Genomic DNA, 12952 nt, shown 5'->3' on the forward strand with positions numbered 1-12952 from the left:
ATTCTCTACTGCTGAGCCAACAGGGAAGCCCTAGAGTGAGGTACTCTTCCTCAAAGCATAGAATCATCATAATTTTGTCTACTCAAGCTTCGGGGCTCTCACTGTGTGCCGGGCATGATTATATACCTCCTCTCACTTAATCTCCATCATCTTATAAGAGGGTGGTTGCTCTCCTTCACACTTTGCAGATGCAGTAACTTCAGGAGCTACATTCTTAATTGCTCCACTGTATTTTCTCTGTAATTTCATTAATAGTATATACATTTTCCCTCTCTTAGATTTTAAAAATGGGAGTATGATTTGCGCCCATTAAAATTCACTCTTTTTACTGCACAGTTCTGAGTTTTGACAAATACATGCCGTTTGCCTCACCACAACTACCCAGATACAGATCAATCCCAACCCCTCCCCAGATTCCCCTGTAACTGCTTTAAAGTCAGCCTCCACCCCCACCTCCAGCCCCTGCTAACCCCTGCTCTGCTGTCACTAGAGCTTAACCTTTTCCAGAATGTCATATAAATTGATCCTAACAGCCATTTGATTCTATCTTCCTTCATTTAGAATGATGCATTTGATACTCAGCCATGTTATTTTTACATGCATGTAAATTTATAATCTCAGTATTTGGTTTATTGTCAAGTTGTAATCTATTATGCAGCTGTCCCACAGTTTATCTATTTACCAATTGAAGGGTGTTTGGGTTCTGTTCCAATTGGTGGTGATTATCAATGAAGCCACTTTAAACATTCCTATGTAGGCTCTTCACAGCTATTTGTAAGGCCTCCCCAGACAGCCATTTTGCTTTTTTGCATTTCTTTTCCATGGGGATGGTCTTGATCCCTGTCTCCTGTACAGTGTCACGAACCTCAGTCCATAGTTCATCAGGCACTCTTATCTATCAGATCTAGTCCCTTAAAAATATTTCTCGCTTCCACTGTATAATCATAAGGGATTTGATTTAGGTCATACCTGAATGGTCTAGTGGTTTTCCCTACTTTCTTCAATTTCAGTCTGAATTTCATGATCTGAGCCACAGTCAACTCCCGGTCTTGTTTTTGCTGACTGTATAGAGCTTCTCCATCTTGGGCTGCAAAGAGTATAATCAGTCTGATTTCGGTGTTGACCATCTGGTGATGTCCATGTGTAGAGTCTTCTCTTGTGTTGTTGGAAGAGGGTGTTTGCTATGACCAGTGCGTTGTCTTGGCAAAACTCTATTAGCCTTTGCCCTGCTTCATTCCATATTCCAAGGCCAAATTTGCCTGTTACTCCAGGTGTTTCTTGACTTCCTACTTTTGCATTCCAGTCCCCTATAATGAAAAGGACATCTTTTTCGGGTGTTAGTTCTAAAAGGTCTTGTAAGTCTTCATAGAACCGTTCAACTTCAGCTTCTTCGGCGTTATTGGTTGGGGCATAGAATTGGATTACTGTGATACTGAATGGTTTGCCTTGGAAAAGAACAGAGATCATTCTGTCGTTTTTGAGACTGCATCCAAGTACTGCATTTCGGACTCTTTTGTTGACCATGATGGCTACTCCATTTCTTCTGAGGGATTCCTCCCCACAGTAGTAGATATGATGGTCATCTGAGTTAAATTCACCCATTCCAGTCCATTTTAGTCGCTGATTCCTAGAATGTCGACATTCACTCTTGCCATCTCTTGTTTGACCACTTCCAATTTGCCTTGATTCATGGACCTGACATTCCAGGTTCCTATGCAATATTGCTCTTTTCAGCATCGGACCTTGCTTCTATCACCAGTCACATCCACAACTGGGTGTTGTTTTTGCTTTGGCTCCATCCCTTCATTCTTTCTGGAGTTATTTCTCCACTGATCTCCAGTAGCATATTAGGCATCTACCGACCTGGGGAGTTCCTCTCTCAGTATCCTATCATTTTGCCTTTTCATACTGTTCATGGGGTTCTCAAGGCAAGAATACTGAAGTGATTTGCCATTCCCTTCTCCAGTGGACCACATTCTGTCAGACCTCTCCACCATGGCTGTATATTGTCACCCTGCTTATTTAACTTATATGCAGAGTACATCATGAGAAACGCTGGGCTGGAAGAAGCACAAGCTGCAATCAAGATTGCCAGGAGAAATATCAATAACCTCAGATATGCATATGACACCACCCTTATGGCAGAAAGTGAAGAAGAACTAAAGAGCCTCTTGATGAAAGTAAAAGAGGAGAGTGAAAAAGTTGGCTTAAAGCTCAACATTCAGAAAACAAAGATCATGGCATCTGGTCCCATCACTTCATGGCAAATAGATGGGGAAGCAGTGGAAACAGTGTCAGACTTTATTTTTTTGGGCTCCAAAATCACTGCAGGTGGTGACTGCAGCCATGAAATTAAAAGATGCTTACTCCTTGGAAGGAAAGCTATGACCAACCTAGATAGCATATTCAAAAGCAGAGACATTACTTTACCAACAAAGGTCCATCTAGTCAAGGCTATGGTTTTTCCAGTGGTCATGTATGGATGTGACAATTGGACTGTGAAGAAAGCTGAGCGCCGAAGAACTTTATGCTTTTGAACTGTGGTATTGGAGAAGACTCTTGAGAGTCCCTTGGACTGCAAGGAGATCCAACCAGTCCATTCTGAAGGAGATCAGCCCTGGGATTTCTTTGGAGGGAATGATGCTAAAGCTGAAACTCCAATACTTTGGCCACCTCATGCAAAAAGTTGACTCACTGGAAAAGACTCTGATGCTGGGAGAGATTGGGAGCAAGAGGAAAAGGGGACGACAGAGGATGAGATGGCTGGATGGCATCACCAACTCGATGGATGTGAGTCTGGGTGAACTCTGGGAGTTGGTGATGAACAGGGAGGCCTGGCATGCTGCGACTCATGGGGTCGCAAAGAGACACAACTGAGCGACTGAACTGAACTGATGTAGGTTTTTGTGTGAATATAAATTTTCATTTCATATGGGTGAATAGGAGTAGGATTGCTGGGTCATGCAGTAAATATATGTTAAACTGTATAAGAAATTGCCAACCTGTTTTCTAAAGTAGCTGTACCATTTTGAATTTCCCACCATCAGTGAATGAAAGCTCCAGTTACTTCACTTCCTTGCCAGCACTTGATTTTATCAGTTTTGTTTTTGTTTTTAATCATTCAAATAGACGTATAGTTAATTTCACTTTCTGGCTTTAATTTGCATTTTTTAATGGCTAATGGGGCTTCCCAGGTGGCGCTAGTGGTAAAGAACCCACTTAATAAAGGCAACATAAGATATGTGGGTTCAATCCCTGGGTTGAGAAGATCCCCTGGAGGAGGGCATGACAACCCACTCCAGTAGTCTAGCCTGGAGAAACCCCCTTGGACAGACTGATGATTTATTATTTTCATGTGCTTATTTGCCATCTATATAACTTATTTGGTGATATACTTGTTCAAATCTTTTGCCCATGTTAAAAGTTAGGTATTTTCTTCTTGAGTTTTGAGAGTTCTTTATCCTGCATCCAAGTCTTTTATTAGATACATATTTCAGAAAACGTTTGTCCTTGTCTGTGACTTGTCTTTTAATTCTCTTGAAAGAGTATTTTGAAGGGTGGAGGTTTTTATTTTATTTATTTTATTTTTTGGGTGGAGGTTTTTAATTTTACTGCCATTCAGTTTTCATTCTCTTTCTTTAACAAATCTGTCTTCTGATGGTATATCTAAGAAATCTTTGCCTAACCCAAGAGAATAAAGATTTTTCTGTGTCTTCTATTAGAAATTTTATAGTTTTAGGCGTGATCCATTTTTTAGTTAATTTTTATATGTAGTACAAGGTTTGTTTATTTATTCATTTATTTTTGGCAAATGGATGCCCCATTATTCCAGTAGCATTTGTTGAATCAATATCTTATGTAAGACAATAGTATATCATAGAAAGGGTGCAGTATTAGGTATTGGAGTAGTTGAGCTCTAGTCCTGGAACACCTACTCGGATCACTGGTGACACTAGGCAGAGGTCAAATCTGAATGTTGGGTAACAGGGCAGTTGACTACATGCTTTAGAGGCATGCAGAGTCTGCTGCCTCCTAACTGTTGGATGTTGGCAGGTCTCCCTGTAATAGTCCCTAGTTTTTCCTTTTGTAAGATGAGAATAATCCATATCTGGCAAAGCTGCTTGGAGGGTTCAATTAGATAATGTAAGTCTAGCTCAGGAGGTGGTATTTCCTCAGTGATGGTGGCTATTATTGTTATCAAGTTGTCTGAGGAAAGAGTCTAAATGGAAAGTTGTAGGAATTACAGCATCTGCTGTTCCCATCATTTGCTGATCAGATTCCCCGAATTGCTCACCTAATCTTCTTGACAGCTTTTGAAGTCTTCCTGCTCCAACTTTTAGTCATCTTTGCCTGCTTCCTTCCCCTTTTTTGTTCCTAATGCCTTCTGCTTGGCTCCAGTGATCCCTGTGTCGTGGTGATTAGTACTTTTCACTCTTGTATTCACCCTGTGATACCCCGCCCACCCCTGCCTGGGCGCTCCCTCCTGAGAAGGGAGCTGACCTGTGTCCAGGCTGAGGCATCTCACGACCCTTCATCACATGTGACCCTGTTCATTCCCACATTTCCTGACGAGGCTCACACTGAAGGGTGTGTGGTTGGGCTGTATGTAGGAGTGTGGGATATGTGCGGGGAGGAGGGAAGGGAGGCGGCTGTCTGAATGAGTGGGAAGACAGCAAAGACAGCAGGAGTGACGCCGGCCAGAGTGACCTGCAGGCCATTCCTCCCCTTCCCCCCAGATCCCGGGACAAACCAGATGTCATCCTGGCTCTTTCCTCAAGTTCCCTCCCAGAGGAGATGCTGCTGCTTTTAGGATTTAGCACGTGGGAATTCTTCCTTTCTGAGTGTGACTACACTTGGAATCTTTTGCCCACGATGAAGCAGAAATCATGGAACTCCATGGGAACAGAGGCCAGACAAGACTTCCCTTGCTACTGATTTCTCACTACAGTGCAGAAGAGTGTCTTCCATCCTCCCTCAGCCCTGAGCCTAAGAATAGGCCTCCTCAGCAGTCACAGCAGCTCAGGGCTCCAGAGTGGGTGAGACCAGCTACTCTGCAGGGCAATGGGCAAGGGTTGTGCCTAAAACCTGTAGCTGGCTCATGGGAAGATGGGGTATTCTCATTCCTTCAATTGTAATAATCTGTGTAGAAATTAAGAGAATATGATGCCACTCAAAAATAACTTTTATTTATTTAATTTGCAAAGTACATTTCCCCCCTGTATCTATTTGCTGGGCACAACAGCAGACTTGAAGGCTAAGACTTTTTATCCATGGCACCTGCGCAAAGCCCTTAAAATATGATGTGCTTGACTTCCCAAACCTTTGGAATCCTGTGGGTCTCTGTCACACAAACTTCCACTGACATCTCACCGTGGTGATATGGGAAGAAGCAGACTAAATAGTGAATTTCATGGTAACTCCTTGGGGCTCACTATTTGTGTAGTTATAGACAGGTAAAGAATCTGCCTGCAGTGTGGGAGACCTGGGTTCAATCTCTGGGTCAGAAAGATCCCCTGAAGAATTGAATAGCAACCCACTTCAGTATTCTTGCCTGGAGAATCCCATGGACAGAGGAGCCTGGTGGGCTACAGTCCATGAAGTTACAGAGTTGGACATGATTGAGCGACCAAGCAGCAGCAGCAGACAGGCCCCTGCGGCAACACCGCCTCCATAAGGGGGTGAAGCTTGGGAAATGGTGTCATTGGTGAGTCCAGGAGAATGTGTGATGCGGCTCTGTGAGTTGTGGATGGGGGCTACCAACTGTGGTTCCACTTTCTTAGACCCTTTGAGAAGTAGCTCTAGGGCTCCAGGTAAATACAGCATGTTGTATGTGTTTCTGCATTTCTCCACACTCTTACCCCAAAACCTGCTGAAATGATGCTAAGATTGGGCTCTCCCTACGTATTGTTGAGTGCATACTTTCAGAGCCTAAAAGAGGCACAAGAAAGCATGCTTTTTACTTAGATCCATAAACAAATATCACAAAAGGCTAGTGATATGTCAGAAGGTGTCAGTTCAGTTTGAATAGCTGGAAGAAACATTAGGCATCTGCTTCAATACCTTCCTTTTACAGAGAGTAAAAGTGACCTGGACAGTGAGTGATGTTAGAGAGTCAGGACCAGAAAACCCAGGGATGCTAACTCTGAGACGATACTCTTTTGATGAGGCACTGTGGGTACTGTACCTGGGCATCAGGGCAAAGGTAAAGGTTAAAAGAGTAAGTTGGCTAGAAGTTCCCCTCTGACTGTTTTTCTTGCAAGATCACTTCCATTTGTTCACTCATCTTGAAGTGCTTAAAATAATATCTTTATCCAATTTCTCATCTCCTTTGGATGACAGAGCTCTAGAAATAAAAACAGAAAATATATATATATTAGATTGTTTTTGTATTGTTTAGATAGATTGTTTTACCACTGGGTAATTTAGTGTATTTTAATTGTAATGCGTGTCCAAGACCAAGAGTGAATGTTCGCTAATGCTTCCACTAACCACCCAGGAGGATGAGATTTGGTTGAGCCTGTAAAAGACTAAACCACGAGCCGCTAGTGGTGCATCTGAGGAACCAAGACACACTCTGCAACAAGCACTGTGATTTCCAGGAAGTCTTTTCTGTTCCAAGCCTGAGCATTAATTCTCAGGACATCAGGCTTCTGGTATTGCCTAGGACTTAGGAGTGGACTTGTCTCCTTTTTCGCTTATCTCTCATCCACAGTCACCATTTATCGCCAATCTTTCAGCAAACCTGCATGAATGTTTACTTCCCTCCTTCCTTTTTTCCCCCTTTCTTTCTTCCTCTCCCAAGTATTTAATGAAATAAGGCTTGTAATACACCAACTACGGTAATCCTAAGAGAAAAAGACCTCCCCTTCCCGCACATTCTAGTGTGGACACAGACATCAGATACACAGTTCTGTCAGTACAGCAGTTATCTGAATGGAAGCCTGTTTCAAGTGCAGTGGGAAAAAGGAAAGGAAAAACAAATAACCCTGCACAGTCGGAGGAGACTTAACAGAAGAGGTGGTATTGACCTGAGATATAAAGGCTGTAAGGTGTTTTCCGTGAGGCAGGTTCAAGGGGAGCATTCCACACCGAGGGCACACCCTGGGAAATGTCCTGGAGGTTTGGAGAGTGTAGCATGTCATCGTTGTTCAGTTGCCAAGTTGTGTCTGGCTCTTTGCAACCCCATGGACTGCAGCACGCCAGGGCTCTCTGTCCCTCACCGTCTCCTGGAGTTTGCCAAGTTCATGTCCATTGAATTAGTGATGCCATCCAACCATCTCATCCTCTGTCATCCCCTTCTCCTCCTGCCCTCAATCTTTCCCAGCATCAGAGTCTTTTCCAATGAGTCAGTTCTTCTCATCAGGTGGCCAAAGTTTTGGAGCTTCAGCTTCAGCATCAGTCCTTCCAATGACTATTCAGGGTTGATTTCCTTTAGAATTGACTCGTTTGATCTCCTTGCTGTCCAAGAGATTTCTCTACAGTCCTCTCCAGCATCACAGTTTGAAAGCATCAATTCTTTAGCACTCTGCCTTTTTTATGGTCCAGCTCTCACACCTGTATCAGGAAACTGCATATTGTTCAGTGTTCCTGGAGGATAAAGGTTGGTAAGGGTAGTGACTGGGGGCAAGGGGAGAGGTAAACCAGGCGAAGAGTTTGGATTTTCATTACAGAGTGATGGGAAGCCATTAAAGAACATGAGGGTTGGCTTTGACCAGCAGCAGCCAGGAAAAATATAATCGTGTGTGTAGAAATAAAAAAGTCAGAAACTAGTCTACAAAGGAAAATCAGAAACTCTCAAAACAGGTGAGGAAATTAGTGAGGTTCTTATACTATTACATCCAGAAGAAGGGCTTTTTGAAGGCTGCTGTTGCATGTTTGTGATGGTGTTACTGAGTCAAGCTTACTCTGCTTGCTGCACAACAGGCCAATAATTGGGTGACGAGGTGTTAAGGCAAGGAATAATGACTTTATTCGGAAAGCTGGGTGTCCAACAAGATGGTGGACTAGGGTCTTAGACTACCCTTTTAAGGGGTCTGGATGCTAGTTCCTTTTATGCAACAGAAGGGGAGGAGGTGAGGAAGTAAAGTAAAAAGGCCATAAATCCTGCAAAATATCTCTTGATTTGGCCAGCTTCTGGGAAGGGATGTGTTAATTTCTTCTTTCCTGAAGCCATTCACAGCTGGGCAGGGTCTGGGTGTTTCCTTGTGATCCCAACGAGGGTACTTTAGTTTAACATTCAGGCAGAAAGGCCATTATGTATGCTTACAGCTACAGACAGCATCTTTTTAGTGAGTATAGTAACAAAAGCAAGGGAAAGCCAAGGTTAAAGTAAAAGAAGCAGATCCAATATGGAGTCAGATTTTGTTCTTACCTGACTTTTTCCCTCCCCACCACCCCAGAGAATGAGATGTCATTGGGTGCAGTTAATATCAGGGGATATGGCAGCTGGTCTATTTCAGATACTCATCTGCTTACAGGCTGTTTCTGGGTGCTTCAGTTAAAGACTAGCATGTTTACCAATTGTGCTGAGTATTAATTGCTGAGGAGAGGGTGTGATGGTTCTCTGAACTAGAACTGTACTTCTCGGTAATTAGGATATTGTATTGCTTCAGATGCAGACATCAGCATGTCTGCTGTTCTCCTTCAGCATGTATTGCCCAGGCATTTTCAGACCCTGAGAACTCTTAAAAAGTAAAGAAAGATGTGAGCTTTCTGTCTCTCCGTTTTTGATATGTAAATTGAACCCTGAAATTGTTAAAGCATTGATAATGCTTTCCTGTCCATGAAATTAAAATTTGAAAGCTGCAGCTAAGGGCTCATAAAAACAATTGTCCCCACATTTGTCATTAAACCCTTTTATGCAATAAATTTGCGTGTCCTTAATTTAGAATCATCTTGCTTTTTTTCAGAATTTAGTCAATGTTTGCATTTTTTTCAGTGTCGTCTTATGCTAATTTATTTATTTATTGTGCTTCTCAAAATGAAACACAGAAAGCAGCAGCCAATTAATAAATTATGTTTTCTGCAAATGAAATAAAGACATGTTAATCATTTCTAAACAATTAGGCCGCATTCAACATGGAGAGTTCCTCAGTGGGAATGGCACACACCTTCAGAAGATGAGAAAAACTCCCTGAGTTTGACGTCATGTCAGTGACTATCTACTTTTTTACAACTGTGTCTTGTTATGAATAAGGTCAATGAAAGTCGTGGTAAGAATTGTGCAGACTAACCGCCTTAATTACATAGCATTGCCTTTCAAGCTCAACAAAAGGCCCAGGGCAGCTCTCTTCTGAAGCTGGAAGTCATCATGTCCAGCAGCCATAACTTATAAAAGGGACAAGAAGAACCTCCCATGTCCTCAGAGAAGCAGAAGTGCTGTAGAAAAATAAGATTCTAAGGGAAGATAAGGGAACAGGACTCTTTAGCCTGGAGGGGAAGGGGCAGGACTGCATCCAGGCTGGGCGACCTTCAGTGGTAACTAAGCCTGGGGAAATAGACTTCAATTGCAAGTGTTTGGATTAGACAGGGCTCCCCCGGTGGCTCAGTGGTAAAGAACCTGCCTGGCAGTGCAGGAGACAAGGGTTTGATCCCTGGGTGGGGAAAATCCCCTGGAGTAAGAAATGGCAACCCATTCCAGTACTCTTGCCTGGGAAATCCCATGGACAGAGAAGCCTGGAGGGCTACAGTCCATGCGGTTGCAAAGAGTTGGACACGGCTGAGCGACTAAACAGCAACCACAGTGACCTTTGGATTAGATGTACTGACCTTCCAAACTTTTTTTTTTTTTTTTATGGGATCCTCTTTTTCTTTTTTTTTTTTTAATTTTATTTCATTTTTAAACTTTACATAATTGTATTAGTTTTGCCAAATATCAAAATGAATCCACTACAGGTACACATGTGTTCCCTATCCTGAACCCTCCTCCCTCCTCCCTCCCCATACCATCCCTCTGGGTTGTCCCAGTGCACTAGCCCCAAGCATCCAGTATCGTGCATCGAACCTGGACTGGCATCTCATTTCATACATGATATTTTACATGTTTCAATGCCATTCTCCCAAATCTTCCCACCCTCTCCCTCTCCCACAGAGTCCATAAGACTGTTCTATACATCACTGTCTCTTTTGCTGTCTCGTTCACAGGGTTATTGTTACCATCTTTCTAAATTCCATATATATGCGTTAGTATACTGTATTGGTGTTTTTCCTTCTGGCTTACTTCACTCTGTATAATAGGCTCCAGTTTCATCCACCTCATTAGAACTGATTCAAATGTATTCTTTTTAATGGCTGAGTAATACTCCATTGTGTATATGTACCACAGCTTTCTTATCCATTCATCTGCTGATGGGCATCTAGGTTGCTTCCATGTCCTGGCTATTATAAACAGTGCTGCGATGAACATTGGGGTACACGTGTCTCTTTCCCTTCTGGTTTCCTCAGTGTGTATGCCTAGCGGTGGGATTGCTGGATCATAAGGCAGTTCTATTTCCAGTTTTTTAAGGAATCTCCACACTGTTCTCCATAGTGGCTGTACTAGTTTGCATTCCCACCAACAGTGTAAGAGGGTTCCCTTTTCTCCACACCCTCTCCAGCACTTATTATTTATAGACTTTTGGATCACAGCCATTCTGACTGGTGTGAAATGGTACCTCATAGTGGTTTTGATTTGCATTTCTCTGATAATGAGTGATGTTGAGCATCTTTTCATGTGTTTGTTAGCCATCTGTATGTCTTCTTTGGAGAAATGTCTATTTAGTTCTTTGGCCCATTTTTTGATTGGGTCATTTATTTTTCTGGAGTTGAGCTGTAGGAGTTGCTTGTATATTTTTGAGATTAGTTGTTTGTCAGTTGCTTCATTTGCTATTATTTTCTCCCATTCTGAAGGCTGTCTTTTCACCTTGCTAATAGTTTGCTTTGATGTGCAGAAGCTTTTAAGGTTAATTAGGTCCCATTTGTTTATTTTCGCTTTTATTTCCAATATTCTGGGAGGTGGGTCATAGAGGATCCTGCTGTGATGTATGTCAAAGAGTGTTTTGCCTATGTTCTCCTCTAGGAGTTTTATAAAAAATATGGAATGCTTCACGAATTTGCGTGTCATCCTTGCGCAGGGGCCATGCTAATCTTCTCGGTATCGTTCCAATTTTAGTATATGTGCTGCCAAAGCGAGCACCCAAACTTTTTTTTTAAGACATGATGGTGTTTCCCCTCAAGGGTATCTTCTAAGAACAAAATCTTTCCCATCTGTCTCTTGCTTGGATTCCCAAGAAGCTTACCATTCTGTAAGTTCTGGAACCGATTTGACTCTAATAGTGCCCTAGATATGTGAGATTGGGTGGACAGGGGAGGATTTTTTTTTTAAAAATCACACATTCTGCCAGTAAAGAAGACTTTTAAAAATCACCCACCATGGGTTTGGGTCATTTCACCTTTATCTACTCATTTGCATGACATATGTGTTTAGCAAGCATTTGCTGAGTGCCTGCCTTGTACTCCAAGGCCTAAAAGAAGACGCTGTTAACTGAAGCTCCCAGAAAGCAGGCCAGAACTAGGCAAGAATGAAAAGAGGGTTAAGCCTATTAGGTTGGTGCCTGGATTCTTACTGTATCGGGCCATCTGTGTGTGTTGTGATCTCCTGTTGGTTTCCAGGGATAAAGATGTTGAGAGGTCAGAAAGAAGCAGTCCTCCAGGCTTCCCTGGTGGTCCAGTCGTTAAGAATTCTCCTACCAGTACAAGGGACACAGGTTCAATTCCAGCTCCTGAAAGATCCCACGTGCCACAGGGCAGCTAAGCCCATGTGCCACAACTACTGTGCCCACGCCCTAGAGCCCAGGAGCTGCAGCTGCTGAGCCCATGCGCACCTAGTGCCTGAGCTCAGCAAAGAAAGAAGCCACTGCATACTGATGTTTGACAGAAAACAGCAAAATTCTATAAAGCGATTATCCTTCGATTAAAAAATAAATTAATTGTTTTAAAAAGTCACTGCAATGAAAAGCCTATCCTTCGCAACTAGAGAGTAGTCCTGCTCACTGTGACTAGAGAAAGCAGCAAGAAAGACCCAGCACAGCCAAAAATAAAATTAAATAAATAAACAAACAAGAAAACAAGGCAGTCCTCCTCCCTGGTCCTTCAGGATCAGCACACAAAAAGAAGCAAATTAGTAAACAGGAAATAGAGTTTACTTCTATACCTCAGTCCCAGTATTTTTGTTTGTTTTGTTCTGTTTTTTAAGCATGAAAGTAAAAGTGGCTGAGTCATGTCTGACTCTTTGTGACCCCATGGACTATACAGTCCATGGAATTCTCTAGGCCAGAATAGTGGAGTGGTAGCCTATCCCTTCTCCAGCGGATCTTCCCAACCCAGGAATTGAACCAGGTCTCCCACACTGCAGGCGGATTCTTTGTCAGCTGAGCTATCAGGGAAGCCCTTTTTAAGCATGATAGAGTGGCAAATAGATGGGGTTGGGGGGCAGGGGGAGCTTAAAAATGAAAGGTGGTAGACCATTTTGTTCCTTACCCCAGAAAAAGTGGAAGAGAGCAAAATTATCACAGGATGTCTTGGGTTTCAGACTTTTCTTTGGGTGGTTTCAGGGCTTGAACAAGACAAGTTCATTTCAAGTGCGCCCCCTAGTCTTTGTGCTGGGAGCCTGCTTCAGATGTTATCTGGATTGTTCTGAGGTAACCAAATACTATTTTATAGTCGGGAAGAAATAAACTGTTGCCGTAATGCTGTTGGTTTAGCATCTAGGTATCAGGGTTGTACTTAGGAGCTGATGGATTTTTGATGTTATTAACAAAGCTTTTAGGGATTGTCTATGCCCTTTCCACATTTGTCATTTCAGAACTTAAAGACTGAATGGACAGGTTTAAATGTAAAATCACTGATATTGTCCATTAAGGGCAGTGACTGACTATCAGTCTCAATTTCTCTCTGAAACAATCCCAGTGCCGCT

At 42.6% G+C, this 12952-nt stretch overlaps 1 protein-coding gene and 1 non-coding gene across 3 annotated transcripts in view; one reads left to right on the forward strand and one right to left on the reverse strand.

Annotated features, from left to right (window-relative positions):
- SMYD3 (SET and MYND domain containing 3) overlaps positions 1–12952 on the forward strand; it is a 739173-nt gene that overhangs the window by 592131 nt on the left and 134090 nt on the right. The gene's annotated exons all lie outside the window — the stretch shown is intronic.
- LOC113907116 lies at positions 11067–11173 on the reverse strand. Its single transcript, XR_003515103.1, has one exon. It is a non-coding gene; the product is annotated as a U6 spliceosomal RNA (small nuclear RNA).

The sequence above is a fragment of the Bos indicus x Bos taurus genome, chromosome 16, assembly GCF_003369695.1.
Source record: "Bos indicus x Bos taurus breed Angus x Brahman F1 hybrid chromosome 16, Bos_hybrid_MaternalHap_v2.0, whole genome shotgun sequence".
Classification (NCBI taxonomy): domain Eukaryota; kingdom Metazoa; phylum Chordata; class Mammalia; order Artiodactyla; family Bovidae; genus Bos; species Bos indicus x Bos taurus.